The 16,034-nt window shown below is 42.2% G+C and overlaps 1 protein-coding gene across 4 annotated transcripts in view; it reads right to left on the reverse strand.

The window, feature by feature from the left end:
* The window catches only part of LOC126091949 (synaptotagmin 1-like), a 1,108,877-nt gene that overhangs the window by 408,158 nt on the left and 684,685 nt on the right, over nt 1-16,034 (reverse strand). For 3 of the 4 annotated variants that reach the window (XM_049907285.1, XM_049907284.1, XM_049907281.1), the window contains exon 1: nt 6,630-6,855. The exons of the other annotated variant lie outside the window; for it this stretch is intronic. The gene's annotated coding sequence lies outside the window, so the exon portion shown is untranslated. Of the gene's footprint in view, nt 1-6,629; nt 6,856-16,034 lie in introns of those variants that run through there. 4 annotated transcript variants of the gene reach the window in all.

The raw sequence follows: 16,034 nt of genomic DNA on the forward strand, positions 1-16,034 counted from the left end.
ATGTGGAAGAAATGAATTTATGGCACGACTTCACTAAAAGGAGACATCGGTGGACTGGACAAATCCTCAGGCATCAAGAAATCGTCTGTTTGTTAGTGGAACATAGGAGGGGGGGGAGGGGGGATATTAGAGGGAGATCATGGTTCAAGTAAAGTAAGCGGGTGCAAACGGAAGTAGGTTGCAATACTTATGCAGGTATGAAGAGATTCGCACAGAATAACGTAGAGATTGCATCAAACAATTCTATCTGAAGCCCACAACAACAACAATGATAGAGGGAGCTATCCAAAGAGAGAATAAAGTTGAGAAAAATAAGATTTACTAGGCTTTGTTTAGACAAACAGCGTTATATTGATATTAAAAAAAAAATGGCTCTGAGCACTATAGGACTTAACATCTGTGGTCATCAGTCCCCTAGAACGTAGAGCTACTTACACCTAGCTAACTTAAGGACATCACACTGATCCATGCCCGAGGCAGGATTCGAACCTGCGACCGTAGCAGCCGCGCGGTTCCGGACTGAGCCCCTAGAACCGCTAGACCACCGCGGCCGGCTATTGATATTCAGTTTCTTGAGTTCAGTGTGTCGTCCACATACTGAAGGTAACTGGAAAATACAAGAAACTGAAAAAAAATATTTTTCTGATTTTTTTCAACACAAACTTGTCAACAGAGTAAATCATAGCTGCATATAAATAAGTTCAATGCACAGTCCTCAAAACATTTGAGAGGTTTGGAAAGTGCAAGTCATGTGTTCAATATTAAATTTATTGACCAATTTAATTGAGATCTACTATTTGAAGGTATTAAGCAGTCATAGAAAAGAATGGTAAACTGGTGAGATAAAAGATTTCATTGACGGCAGGACTCGTAGTTTCAGTGTGAGAATGCGCCTCCCTTCCTGGATGAGCTTGAATGAGCTCAGCCATTGGCGGTATAAGAAATTATAGCCCTAGGATCTCTTCTTCGTTTAAAAATACCACTTTTCTCAGTAAAAGCTTTGTATAGTCACAACTACGTAAATTCTTCCCTGTTTCTGACAACCGACTTCGACAGATACAACTGTTGCCCTCTGATCTTCAAACATTTTTTGTTGCACAACATTTTCATTGTAAGTTAGAACCTCATGCCATGTTGTCATAATAGTCGATAAAATGTGGCACAAGATATAGAAGTTTATCAGAAATAAAACATTTTTAATTAAACAGCACGTTGAGCAAATGGCCATGTCCGTATACGTAGGGCTCACAGATGATTTTTAAGTCTTAAAAATCACAATATACAGTAAAATTCTCATATGGACACCTGTTTACTTTTGCGTGACATGTTCCATACATCGATGATCCACTTCAGATTAGTTTAAACCAAATACCTCACCTAAGTTGGATCATCAGTGTATGGAACATATCACGCAAAAGTAAAGACACTAACTGAGTAGGTGAAGTAAACACAAATATTGCAAAGCACGTTTAGCTTTGGGACGATGAAAATTAAGGTAATTGAAATGTTGAAAGAACAACGAATCAATTTCGTTAGAAAGGGACCTCCGCGTCTTTATTAAATAAATGTTCACTGATGTGGCACCGAAAAAACTTGCAAAACAGACCAAAAAATATCTTCTCGTGTAGCAGGGAGAATTGAGGATTAGGGTGGAGGAAAGGAATAAAGGAGCCGGATAATGCGAGTAGGGCTGGTGCTTTGAGAGTTAATTATGTATATAGATGGTGAATCTGTTTTTGATGAGTCAAGTTTCGAGTATCGAAATATGTGACATAAATGACTGTATCTTTTGATAGCATTGACTTAGAAGCCTAAAAGATATACAGCGCCAAGGGATGTAGACGTTAGTATTTCACATATATTTTAGCTCGATACCTCTACCCATTCCTGAGAAAAAAGTCTGTAAACAGACAGACGTAAAGGAGGACAACAAAGTAATCCAATAAGGGTTTCGTTTTTAACGACTGAGGCACGTAAACCTAAACATGGGCGTAATTTTGGTTGGTACATCATTTCGGAGCGAGACGCTGAATATAAAGATTGACTGAAACGGTCAGTTCAACAGCCAGAGCAGTACGGCTCACGCGAAAATTCATTAGGTGAGGGAGAACATTGTGCGTATTGCTTTGTAGCAGTCGCTCGGTGACCAGATATTGTGTCACATACATCCGGTACAAATTAATCATGGTGTTGAATGCACAGCACGGAAGATTATACGAGGGTAATCCCAAAAGTAAGGTCTCCCATTTTTTTATAAGTACATAGACCTGTTTATTTCTACGATGGTTTACATCAGTTTACAGCTTGAACATTTAGCTATTTTTCGACATAATCACCATTTCTGTCGATGCACTTTTGTAGACGCTGTGGCAGTTTTTGTACGCCCATGTCATACCAGCTCGTCGCCATGCTGTTCAGAAAGTTATCAACCTCTTCTTTCACCTCGTCGTCGGAGATGAATCGCTGGGACCACAGTTAACGCCGACAGGTACTGCGAGACTCTGAAATAACTCAAACGGGCAATTCAGAACCGGAAAAGAGGAATGTTGAGCAAGGGCGTACACATTCTCCATGACAACGCTCGCCCACACATCGCTCGGCAAACCGTTGCTCTCCTGCAACAGTTTCAGTGGAACATAATCACAAACTCATCCTATAGTCCTGACTTGGCGCCCAGTCACTATAACCTGTTCTCTAGGCTAAAAGAACATTTGGCCGGAAACCGATTCAGCTCCGACGACGAGGTGAAAGAAGAGGTTCATAACTTTCTGAACAGCACGGCGGAGAGCTGGTATGACATGGGCATACAAAAACTGCCACATCGACTTCAAAAATGTATCGACAGAAATGGTGATTATGTCGAAAAATAATTAAATGTTGAAGCTGCAAACTGATGTAAACCATTGTAGAAATAAACAGGTCTATGCATTAATAAAAAATAGGAGACTTTACTTTCCGGATTACCCTCGTATAATCTTCCGTGCTGTGCATTCAACACCATGATTAATTTGTACCGGATGAATGTGACACAATATCTGGTCACCGAGCGACTGCTGTGTCACTCTAGAGACCAGAACCCTGAGCGTTTGCATTGATTGTAAACTGGCCATGTGGACATGCAGGAGGTTCAATGAATCGATGGATGGAGAGTGAGATTTAATGTTCTGATGGGGCTCAACAACTTGACCTTGCATCAAAATAGGCAAGAAGTATAAACTTTGTGCTCTAAAACAAAGAACTGTTAGATTTATATTAAAATAGTAGTGATCCAATGACGTATCGTAAGGTAAACTCCGCCCACAGAACCTGGCGTGTTCATCAGTATCGACCGACCGCCGTGTCACCCTCTTTATGGCGTCATTGGATGCGATGTGGAAAGCTGTGGTGTCAGACACCGCTCTCTGGTTGTCAGCTGTGGTGACCTGGAGCAGCTACCATTCAGATCCTCCATTGGCCACGCGAGGCAAAGTGGGCCTTGTTCCGGTCTTCCAAACAAGGAAAAATTTCTAGTAACACCGGGAATCGAACCAGGGTCCTCCCCATGGCAGTCACCCGTACTGACCATTCAGCTCTGGAGTAGGACTAATGCTACGTCGTCAGAAATTATAACGTTTTTCATCTTCAGGATGCTATTGTTTAAAGAAGGAAATAGAAATGGGCTATTTCAGCTAAAGACTGTAGTAATACATTTGAATCCCTTGAGTCGAAGCAAATTCTACTGCCTCACTCGGTGCCAGCATAGGAATTTTGTTGTCGATGTATATTACTCACTGTGGAAGTTCAAAAATGGTTCAAATGGCTCTGAGCACTATGGGACTTAACATCAGAGGTCATTAGTCCCCTAGAACGTAGAACTACGTAAACCTAACTAGCCTAAGGAGATCACACACATCCATGCCCGAGGCAGGATTCGAACCTGCGACCGCAGCGGTGGCGCGGTTCCAGACTGTAGCGCCTAGAACCGCTCGGCCACTCCAGCCGGCCGTGGAAGTTTGGAACATGGAACAAGTTTTATTAGCAAGCTACAAACTGAGGAACGCAAAAATTTACCGTTCTTCTAATTTCAACTTAAATGAGAGTCCTTGAATTCCTGTACATAAATGCCTGTACTTCCGCGACTACTGCCAAAATATTTTTAGGTACAGGAACATGGTGGTGGGTGATTGTGTCAATACATCTCACAGTTTACGAATTGTTTGTATAGCAGTTGCAGAAGTATAAGGTGGGACCCAAGTTGGTAGTCGTTAAAACATAATAGCCAAAGTAGGTGCATGTTAGAAAGAGTCGCTGTATACTTTGATCATAAGGATCAAAGAAACTTGACTGGAGTTACCGATTTAAATGCAGAGGAAGTTAACCATCTTTGGAGTAATGACTTTCGGTAAGCGGCAAAGGAATCAGAAATCAATAGCGTACGCAAGCGCTGTCGGACGTAGCCGAGTCGGCGTATCGCAAGAAGACGAATTCGTCTGGTTTGCTGCAATTTGTATTTCTTATTTACAGCATAGGTGTCGTGTATTCCAGTCACAGAATACTGAGGCAGCGAACCATATAATTAACAGAAAAAAGTCATGAGTCTGATTTTCCGGATTGACGGCGCACTCTCCGAAATTGGCTGTATCTTGCAGTATGTTACTGAAATAATTGCCATGCCGTTAAAGTGGGTATTGTAACTATAGTTAGAGCTTATAATTACTATTTCCTTCCACCTTCAACTAAAACAGAACACATTAGTTGCGAGTTTTGCTATCAATACGTTGTCAAACAAAAATTAAGAAATTTACATACTGATTTTTGATGATTTCATACAACTGTTCTTTTAGAATGTTGCCTTTAGTGTCGTCTATGCTTTCATCATGGCTTTTATAGGTGAGATGTTTCAGTCTGACATGTGATGAAAAATTGAAGCATACGAAACGGGTCGCTTAAAATAAACGCAAAACTGTCGACACTGTGGTTAACATCAAATGGGAAAACACTGCGAAAATGTTCTTAAAATGCATCAAAATTCTCTGTAGAGACAGTATATTTTGTACTTACTAGTTTAGATTGCTCATTATCCATTTTCAGATCAAAGTGTATAATCGTTGCACATTTAAAATATCAGTAATAATTGTGATGTCTTGCGCTGTAATAAATTGCATTATTGATGTTGTACAAAACTGATACACAGCTGCTGCGTTTAACGCGTTATTGAGTTATTTATTCATGTTGTTTCTGAACAAGTTAGGAGAGAGATTTCTTTGACGCATGACATGTGTAATGAACATGAATCTGAGTTTTTAAATTGCTAGTGAGTAGTTGAAACTTAGAAGTGTATAAGTTACGAAATTTCTGAAACAGTACGGTATAAAAAGTATATTTCGCCACTAGGGAGTAACGGGTAAAGTGATGTAGCATACTTTTATAAAATACGCCTATAAAGTGTTAAGGTGACTCATATATGAAGTTCTTATTTCAATAGTGGTACAAGTCCATTTTTGTTCATATTGAGACACAGAGTCCTAAAGTTAAATGAGAGCTGAAAAATCTGAAAAATCTGTAGTTGAGATACCAGAAATATTCAAGCACATGGATTCTTGCTAGGGATGAACCTTTCTTTCTGTTTCTTTGGCTCATTAATTTCACAAGCATTATAGACAGAAAAGTGCAGGTAATGGACTTGTACCACTATTGAAATAAGCCCTTCATATATCCCTTAGTGGAGTAGTGTCAGAAATTTCTAGGTACAGCCACCATACTCTTCATTGTCTGCGATAAACGCTTCCGTGTCGTACTTGAAATTCTTATAACTACGATTCGTCTATGCACGTGAAGATCATGAGTTTTGTCGAGTTGTTTTATTCGGAGACGCACGAGCGAGCAAAGTAGGTGACGTGGGCGACATTGTGCTTTACGCAAATGTGGAGAGATACTGAGATGACTTTCATAATATACATCGATTTCTTCCAGTCCCGACGGAGATAGTAACTTACGTGGTAATTAACCTTCTTAGAATGTATGTTTGTATTTATTACATATTTAACACATCAAAAATGTTCGTGAGTGGATTAAGGTAGGGAGTGAGTATCCGATACCGTATTACCGCGAAGGCGATTGTGCTGTAATACAATGTAAAATAATTTTCGTTTCGCAGGTAAGTAATGTCTAGATGTTATTTTGTATTTCCGCAAGATACGCCTGTAAAATGATTAGGGGTTTTCTGTAGCTCCGTTAGTGCGTTAGAGTATTGGAAATTTCTGGATACAGGCGCCATGATCTACATTCTTTGTAACATGCGCATTAGTATGAGATTTAGCGGGCGATATTTATTTTATGTTGCCTGATAAATGAGTTTCTTTTGTGTACGCGCTAATCAAGAGTTTTGCTGAGTTATTCTCAGAGTTACGGGCAAGTGAAGTAGGCGACGTCGGCAGTAGTAGTTTGAGAGTCTTTACTTATTAAGTGATATGTGACGACACTGGCAAAGCAGGAGAAACCAAGTCCGGTTTCGCCAAGAAACATGGCGGACACATCGAAGAAAAGGAGTGGTACGAGCTCACACGGAATAAGCTGAGCCGGATTTCGATAGAGGTGAGCGCCAATGGGCGGGGTGGCGGAACGCAAGCGGAGGACGTGGTGGGACCCACCTGGAGAAGTGACCGCGGGCTCAGGCCTGCCTGAGGGTGCTCCGTCAGCCCCGCCGCCTCCGCCGCTGTCGTCGTCGTGTTCGCAGGCGCCGCGTCCGCAGCCGCCGCCGCCGCCGTCGCCGTCGCGGGAGAGAGCCTCAGGGGGGAGCGGTCGGGCCGCCGAGTACAGTGGAGTACAGAGGAGCAGGTGGCAGCCAGAGGCCAGCTATCGCATCACTGCCCGGCTCCGTCGCCCCCGCTGCCCCGCGCTGCGATCGGGCAGGGCAAGATGGCGCCAGCTGTGCGTGCCGCGCCGTGCGCACTGGCAGCGACGATCGATACGACGCCGGCCGCCGCGACGCTGGATTGGGGGGGGGGGAGGGAGGGAGGGTGCCGGCGTAGCTGTAGCTGTAGCTACGGCGGCGGCCTAGTTGCTCCCCAGCCGCCCACTGCAGCCGGCTGGCGGGGTCAGGGCACTGGGCGCACGCCCCGTTTGGGGTCTGGGTCACCTCTGCCACCAGGGGAGACATTCTTGAGCTCCCAGACCACTCATCAGTTGGAGCCTCGTCTATGGTAGTTATGAAGAACAATAACTGCAGATATCATGTCGTGAAAGTGCGTGCAGAGACTTCCATGGTCAGTGCCAGTTCGACAAAAATCCTTTTGGACATCAAAACATGTCATTTTCAAATCAAACTCACTATTAAAACCCACGTTTCGACCGTCTTTGGAGCGATCCTCTTCAGGTGGACTAAACTGCTGGTTTCTTGGGACAGTCTTCCTGTCCTACCTGTGCTGCCAGGTGACAACCAACGTCGCTTTCCTGAACGTCACTAAGCAGTTCAAAGTAAAGATGCTTGTGCAACCACTCTTCCACGGGCGTCTCCAGAAAAATGGCTCTGAGCATTTTGGAACTTAACACCTGAGGTCATCAGTCCCCTAGACTTAGAACTACTTGAACCTAACTAACCTAAGGACATCACATACATCCATGCCCGAGGCAGGATTCGAAGCTGCGACCGTAGCAGCAGCGCGGTTCCGGACTGAAGCGCCTTGAACCGCTAGGCCACAACGGCCGGCGGGCGTCTCCAGAACAAGCGGTTCTGGTGCCTGAAGAAGAGTGATGGGCAGACGGTCGAAACGCTAATTTAAATCACGATTTCAGGTTCAGAAAGAGTCTGTTTAATGCCCTATAGGATACTGTTCAAACATTACTAAACTCTTAAGTAACCGTGCACCAAATCTGTCTCGACTCGTGACACAAGCCGGCCGGGGTGGCCGAGCGGTTCTAGGCGCTTCAGTCTGGAACCGCGCGACCGTTACGGTCGCAGGTTCGAATCCTGCCTCGGGCATGGATGTGTGTGATGTCCTTAAGTTGGTTAGGTTTAAGTAGTTCTAAGTCCTAGGGGACTGATGACCTCAGAAGTTAGCCCCATAGTGCTCAGAGCCATTTGAACCCTCTCGTGACACAAGTTGGACTCGACTCGAACTTTCTTACCGTCTCTCAAAGTTCCCTGTCTGCTGTTACCACATGGTTTCAGTCTATCATGTTTTACTTTGGGCGAAAATACGAAAAGTAAATCGAAAGTGAACGCTTACAGTATAGAGACATAAGGGAATTAAAGATATTAGCTGCCTGTGGCCATTGATTTATATCAACAGGGCAAGCTGAAAATTTGTGTCGGGCCGGGATTCGAACCTGCGTCTCCTGCTCACTCGGCACTATGCCATCTGTACACAGTCGTCACTGCAACTGCATGGAGTATCTTAGCATGCCTCCCATCAGACTCAGCTTCTCAACTTAAGCCTCACGCTAAAGATGCAATGAGCCGGCCGGGGTGGCCGAGCGGTTCTATGCGCTACAGTCTCGAACCGCGCGATCGCTACGGTCACAAGTTCGAATCCTGCCTCGGGCATGGATGTGTGTGCTGTCCTTAGGTTAGTTACGTTTAAGGAGTTCTAAGTTCTAGGGGACTGACGACCTTAGAAGTTAAGTCCCATAGTGCTCAGAGCCAGCCATTAAAGATGCAATGCCCCTGCTCATCATCCACATTACTCGCGGCATATCGTCGATTTCCTTAAGATTTCGAGCAAGTTGTGCATCTGCACTGCAGGGACCATTGGCTGTCATGGCCTTAATTATGTATATGTGCTGTCTTTTCGTTCGGATATGCCTGAAATATAAGGTGATGGCGGCGAGTGATCCCTACAAGACAGGAGCACACCAAGCTTTAACTCTTTCAGGAATGGCGACATACCATGAGTAATTAGGCTAATGAGCAGGGGCACTGCATCATTAGTACGTGGTGTAAGTTGAGAATTTTGGTCTGATGGGAGGCGTGCTAGGCTAGTCCTTGCAGTTTCGGAGACTACTATGTACAGATGGCATAGTGTGTCTGGATGGCGTAGTGGTCAGTGTATCTGTCTAATCAGCGGGAGATTGGGGTTCGAATCCTCATCCAACCCAAATATTCAACTGGACAATGATATAAATCAATGCTTAATGGCAGGTAATGCCTTCAGTTCTTTTGTGTCTTGATTTGTGTTGGCTGCATTATCAAATTGGTGTCTGTCGTCTACAAAGTACAGTCAGTGAATCACTATGTAGCGTATGATACGTCGCATTTGCAGGCTGTGTAATATCTAGGATGGAGGGTAACCTTTTACAAGTGCCTTCTTCCCAGATTTCAAAATTACACAAAAAACTGGCGAGTCTCTAAAAGCTATGATGTCTCATAGTTATATACAGATAACATCTCATTAAAATCGCTAGTTACAATGCACCAGACATAGCTCATTTAATGACTCAAATTCAAAACTACTTATCGTTTCTGACAGTTCAATATCTCCTGTGATGAACACAGATCTACAGTCGAGACTGTAGACAGTAAAGGAAATTTCCAAATGGGATTCATCTCATGACTAATACTGGGGTTTTTATCGTCTCTCATATGTACACATTTGTTGTCAGCGAGATGATGCAGTAGTTGAGGTGTATATTTGGAAAACATATCACAAGTGTACACCTACATCTGTAGCATGCAAATCAGTATGAGTTGTGTGACACGCCCCATGTTGCACCTGCGTAATATTTCCGAACAGGCAACACATTTAAAAGCGCCAAGGTCCTAGATTACAAAACAATACAGACCACTCTTCAGTTATGACCAAGTCTATAGTAGTTACAATAAGTGGTTGCTTTATGGAGACAACATGTCATTAAATTAGCAATCACCCATACATGGCAGTCATCTTCTTGCAGTCCGCTAGGGAATTTTGTCACTTATAGCTCAACATATTTTGTTGTACACAAGGTTTTAGAATTAGGAGTGTATAATTTGGGTGGAAAATTGTAAAGCGACTCCAAAATGAGACTCATCATATGATTCAATAGTAGGACCATTTGGGTATCTTTATCATTTCTAATATGTTGTTATCAACATCCTTTTGGAGCCCATGTAGTAGTAGTTTAGATATATTTGGAAAGTAACAAGTCAACTTCTACATGTATGGTCTGTGGATGACTATGTCATATGTGCCACATCCCTTTTTTTTCTTTTTTTTTGAGTCAGTTCATTTCGGGAATCAGGTGCCACATTTGAACCACGATAGTCACAGTTCACAAAATCATAGAGAGCTCTGGTTTTGGTTATCAATCACATTACCTGTAATTCTTGAGACGGCTGGTGTAATAATACACAAATTCATTAGCTCAGAACACAAGTTATTAAGTAAGCAGAATGATATCATAACAGCTTAATAACTGAACACAAACCTGACTATCACGATACTTTTATAGATTGCAGAAGTTGTATTAAAACGAAAACAGTTTCTGGGGCTCTTCAGATACAACACTTTCTCTCTAGTTAATTTGAAGATTGGCTGAAAAGCGCCATGTTTCTTTAAATCCTTGTTGACCAAATATTAGTCTGTTTCCCTAAAATCTGTGTATTTTATGGTTCGCCGCTGAAATATTTTTCTGAGTATCATTTTAGTCTTGTTCCACTGCTGTTTCAGGAGGCAGTCGAATTACTAGCCATTCATCACGAGTTCTGTTGTGATCACCATACTAAGATGATGCAGCTAAATTGAAAGGCTGATAAGAAGGAATACGGGAGCCAGTGATGACCAGTTAGTGGGTAAGTGGGCTACACCAATTGTGGCTGCAGCAAACCCAAATGGATCAATAAGAACCTGTGGAGAGTTCAAAGTTAATATAAATTCACAGCTAGAACCATTCAATATCCAACTCCTGAAGAATGAAAGGCCAGAAAGGAAATAAAACATTTTACAATAATAAATTTGGCGAGTGCATTTCTTCAGTTATAAATAGACAAAGAATCCAAGCAGCTGATGGTCGTCAATGCTCCACTTGTAGAGGCTACAATTTGGCATTGTAAATGATCCTGAAACGTAGTCCTACTAGCGATTTATAGAACAAGTAACCGGGCCTGCCAATTACTTGGACGATGTAATTGTGACAGATACAAATATGCTTGAGCACATGAAAAATTTGAATGTGTTTTTCACACAACCGGAAGAAAAATGGCCTCAGCTGCAAAACCAAGTAATGTGAACTGTTCAAACACTTGTTAAAATACCAGTGTCGCATCACTCATGTAGGAGGGAATCAAATCACCAGAAGACAGTATATAAGCAGTAAAAAAAGGTATATCCAGGAACTAGAATCTTTTATTGGAACAGTAATCTACTACAGCAAATTCATCTTAAGATTTAATGAAATCGCTGGACTATTTCGTCAACTTTGAAAGAAAACAACGTATTTCAAATTGGCTAAAGAAGAAGAAATAGCATTTGTGAAGTTCAAGAAGGAAATTACCAAGGAAACAGAGCTGTTGCACTTTGACCCAACTCAAAATATGACATTAGCAATAGGAGCATCGTCATATGGAATCAGAGTAGTATTGCCTCATAAGTGTCCTGAAGTACCAGAAAAGCCCACCGCCTTTGCTTCCAAGAATTTAGATGGACATCAGGCCAGATACTAAACGTTGAAAAGGAAGCAGTACCCATAATTTATGGGGTCAACGAATTTCACCATCTTTATGGAGGAAGGTTTGAGCTGATCACAGATCATATGTCTCTGGCTTCAGTATTCCATACAACCAAGTACCTGCAAGGGATGACAGTCCAGAGACTACAAAGACTGACAGTCACGCTAATGGGGTATAACTATGAAATCTGATACAGGTCAGATTTCCAGCTGAGCCAAGAGCAGAGATGTGGCATTGAAAATTATTATCTGTAAAATTGATGGTCTAACTACTTTACAAATGAGAACATAATTTTATAGGCACAATTTGACAAAAGGACAACCATCCCCACCGTCATTGCCTGTTCCTTGTTCAGATGGGTTTCACAAGAGTCATTATACCCGGAATGTACTAAGAGGAAATACTGAAATTTCATGACGGACGTTGAAGCATGGTCACAATGACATAAATGGCCCAAACGAACAAAAATGGAGAAGGAATTCTGAGAAATGGTTTGACAATGTTATTTTTGTCAAACAGCAAAACTAAATTCGAAAACCGATTTTCAAAATTTGCTGCAGGTAACAGTAACATGGGAAAGGGTTGGGACTGATTATACTTTACTGTTCTGGAAATATGTATACTAAAGGTTCCCAAATATATTTGCAATGACTTCAACAATTACACAAGCCACAATAAAAGCATTAAAAATCTTTTTAATAGAAGGACTTCCCAAGACAATCATTTCAGACAATTTGTATAAAAGGAAATCGAAGATTGCTATGGAAGGAATGGCTCAGAACACTGACTACGTTTCCGTTTCACTATGATTCGGATGATACAGTAGAAAGATTTGACAGGACTTTAAACGAACCCATGATACAGACTACTGGGGAGAAGAAGACAGTATATAAGCAGAAAAAGATTTGCAAGAAATATCTGCAATTTACTGCTGAATTCCAAACCTAATAACGAGAAAACGACCTGCTGATCTAACTCATGGACATCACTGAAGGATCATGTTATAACTGATCCTTCCATTAAAAGAGGAGGCAAAGGCAAAGAGGACTTGAATGTTCCAAATTGGAGATCAAGTGTATATGGAAGTTCCTCGAAGAGTTTATTAAGAGGGTCGGCATGAATCATTGACAATACAATCAAACAGCTGGTAAATAAGCTGTACATCTTGAAACTGCGTAATGGAATTGTCGAAAGGCATAAAAACCAACTCAGGCGCAGCCATTTGCATGGATTTCTCCTGTTGCTTTTCCACTGAATGTAGCTGCATCTCAGTACATATAAAATTGGTCTTCTTGTAGAGCTCTAACACAGGTGATATTTTAATATAAAAAGCTGTCATAAACCATATATTTCCTCAAAGTCCTCTTTTTCTGCTCCAGAGAATTTTGCACAGAAAAGGATATAACTAAAAAAAGTGTAAATTTAGCATAAAATCAAGAAGACTGACGTCTTTTCTAACATCTTTTAAAACGAACTTTTAAAAATATCTGAATCTAGGATGATATCTATGATATTTCATATAATGTGAAAATCTCTAAAAATCAGAAACTGTAATTCCTGCACGAAGATTCAGAAACTTAAAATACCTCTAAAATCCTTCCGGAACATCAGCATTTTATATTAAAAATTATATAAATTAATAATGAACCAAACAATAATGTTAAATTTTTTTCCTCCTAAATAAATTGAGAGTAACGTCTGTTATATTATTTCTTGTAATGGCAACTTGATTGTAAATATATTTTCATAACTAGTGGAATTTTTTCATTTTTCCACTCTGTTTTTTTTACATTTTTCTGCAGATAGCATGTTATAGAGTTTAATCATACACTGAATGGTATTCATCTTCAGCAGCATCGCAGTGATTATAATTGTCTAAGTTTTATAACATATTATTTATTGTAGACGCTTATTGGTTCAATATCTCTGGTAATTGTGTGGATTTGTGTAATCTTGAATTAATTTTTTGGTGTATTTTGACTGATATTTGAGAATAAACCGAAAAAACACGAAAATTAATGAGAAGTAGCAGAAATTACAAAAGCGAGAATTTCGAAATCGGGAATTGCGAAGTAGACGGGGTAAAAGAATTATACTATTTTGGAAGCAAAATAACCCATGACGGTAGAAGCCAGGACGATATAAAAAGCAGACTAGCACAGGGAAAGAGGGAATTGTTGGCCTAGAGAAGTGTACTGGTTCAAACACACGCCGTAATTTGAGGAAGACGTTTCTGAGAATGTATGTTTGGAGGGCAGCATTGTACGTTAGTGAATCATGGACTGTCGGGAAACCGGTAGGAAGAGAGACGAATCATTAGGGATGTCTTGCTGTAGAAAGATATTGAAAATTAGGTTGACCGATACAGTAAAAAATGCAATGGTTTACCGCAGAGTTAGTGAGGAAAGAAGTATGTGGAAATACCGTACACAAGAGGGGACACGATGATGATGCTAGAGGAAGCTGTAGAACGTGAAGACTATAAAGTAAGACACAGAGTGGAATGTAACCCAGCAAATAATTGAGGACATTGAGTGTAAATGCTGAGGCTGGCACAGGAGAGGAAGCCTTTGATATTTGTGTCAAACCAGTCTGAGGATTTACGACAAAAAAAAAAGATATTCACGTGTTATCGTGCGTCAAGCGAAACTAGCTACTCATTTAGGATTCCATTTGCATATATTCAACACCTCTCATGGATCCATATCTGTTCTCAACAAGATTTGAAACTCCACCTGCTGTAATCTGAACGAAAACGTAACGGCCAGGGGATGGGTCTGGCGTGAAGGATCCGTGTAGTCATCACGTTGTCTGTGGTATGAACTGCAGCGTAGGATCTTGCTTTATTCCGCTGGAATATGCCATTCGGTACCCCGGTCCTGAGCGGCATAGTAACAGGGATTGCCAATCTTGTCACATACTGGTGCGCTATCAGTAACTACCAAATGTGTTGTTACTACATCCGGTGCCAGCCAACACTACAATTCCAGGTATTGGTGACGTATTGGTCTCAAGAGAAGTTGCTCCCTATGACATTTCAATAGATCGTGCGCGGTCACGTTGATGACGATGTGACCATTGTAAACAAAATCGAGGCTCATCGCTGAACAACACAGAATGCGACTTAATGTCCCAGGTAAGTATGACTCGAAACGGTGCAAATCCCTGTATCATGATGTAAGCGGCAAGCGACACACAGTAGCTCGATATGTCAACGCAGCTTGCAGTACTCTGTTCCCAACGGCACGTAGTAACACTCAACCTGTAGTCTCCACCTGGATTTCAGCCCTTGTAAACAAACGATTCGTCAGATGCAGCCCATATTCTTATGGTACAGTCTTTCTAAAAGGGCTTGTCATTATTCTTCTTTCCACACTTTTTCCCAGAGTGTCTCACCACCGCTCGTTCTGCAGTCACTGCAATACGGCCTATTGTGCGGCTCAGTGCCCGAAAGATGGCGATAAGTTGCACGTGCACGTCCTCTGCGCATTCTGTGTTGCGACCTGCAACTGACAACTTCCATTAACCATTAACGTCGGATACACTCCGCTGTCATCATGTACACTCATGCTCATAAATTAAAGATAATTGCAGAATGTGGTGTCACACAACGTTAGTAGCATAGGCACATGGGGAATACACACGACACAGATTTGTAAGTCCACGGTATTGGTGATAAGTTGAGAAAAGCGTCCCGGAACACATGCGCTACAAAACGCCACTGTTTCCTGCGCATGTAACCCAGCATCAGTATGGGATATGATCACCATGTACACGTACACAGGCCGCACAACGGGTTGGCATACTCTGGATCAGGTGGTCGAGCAGCTGCTGGGAAGTAGCCTCCCATTCTTGCGCCAGTGCCTGTCAGAGCTCCTGAAGTGTCGTAGGGGTTTGAAGACGTGCAGCGATACGTCGACCGAGAGCATCCCAGATGTGCTCGATGGGGTTTAAATCTGAAGAACAGACAGGTCACTCCATTCGCCTGATATCTTCTGTTTCAAGGTACTCCTTCACGATGGCAGCTCGGCGGGGCCGTGCGTTATCATCCATCGGGAGGAAGGTGGGACCCACTGCATCCCTGTAAAGACGGACATACTGGTGCAAAATGACATCCCCATACAACTGACCTGTTACAGCTCCTCTGTCAAAGACATGCAGGGGGGTACGTGCACCAGTCATAAAATCCGACCCCACACCATCAAACAATGACCTCCATACAGGTCCCTTTCAAGGACGTAAATGGGTTGCTATCTGGTTCCTGGTGCCCGCCAGATGAAAACCCGGTGAGAATCACTGTTCAGACTATACCTGGACTCGTCCGTGAACATAACCTGGGACCGCTGTTCCAATGACCATGTACTGTGTTCTTGCCACCAGGCTTTACGGGCTCTCCTCTGACCAGGGGTCA

The sequence above is a fragment of the Schistocerca cancellata genome, chromosome 7 (genome assembly GCF_023864275.1).
Source record: "Schistocerca cancellata isolate TAMUIC-IGC-003103 chromosome 7, iqSchCanc2.1, whole genome shotgun sequence".
Taxonomy (NCBI): Eukaryota; Metazoa; Arthropoda; class Insecta; order Orthoptera; family Acrididae; genus Schistocerca; species Schistocerca cancellata.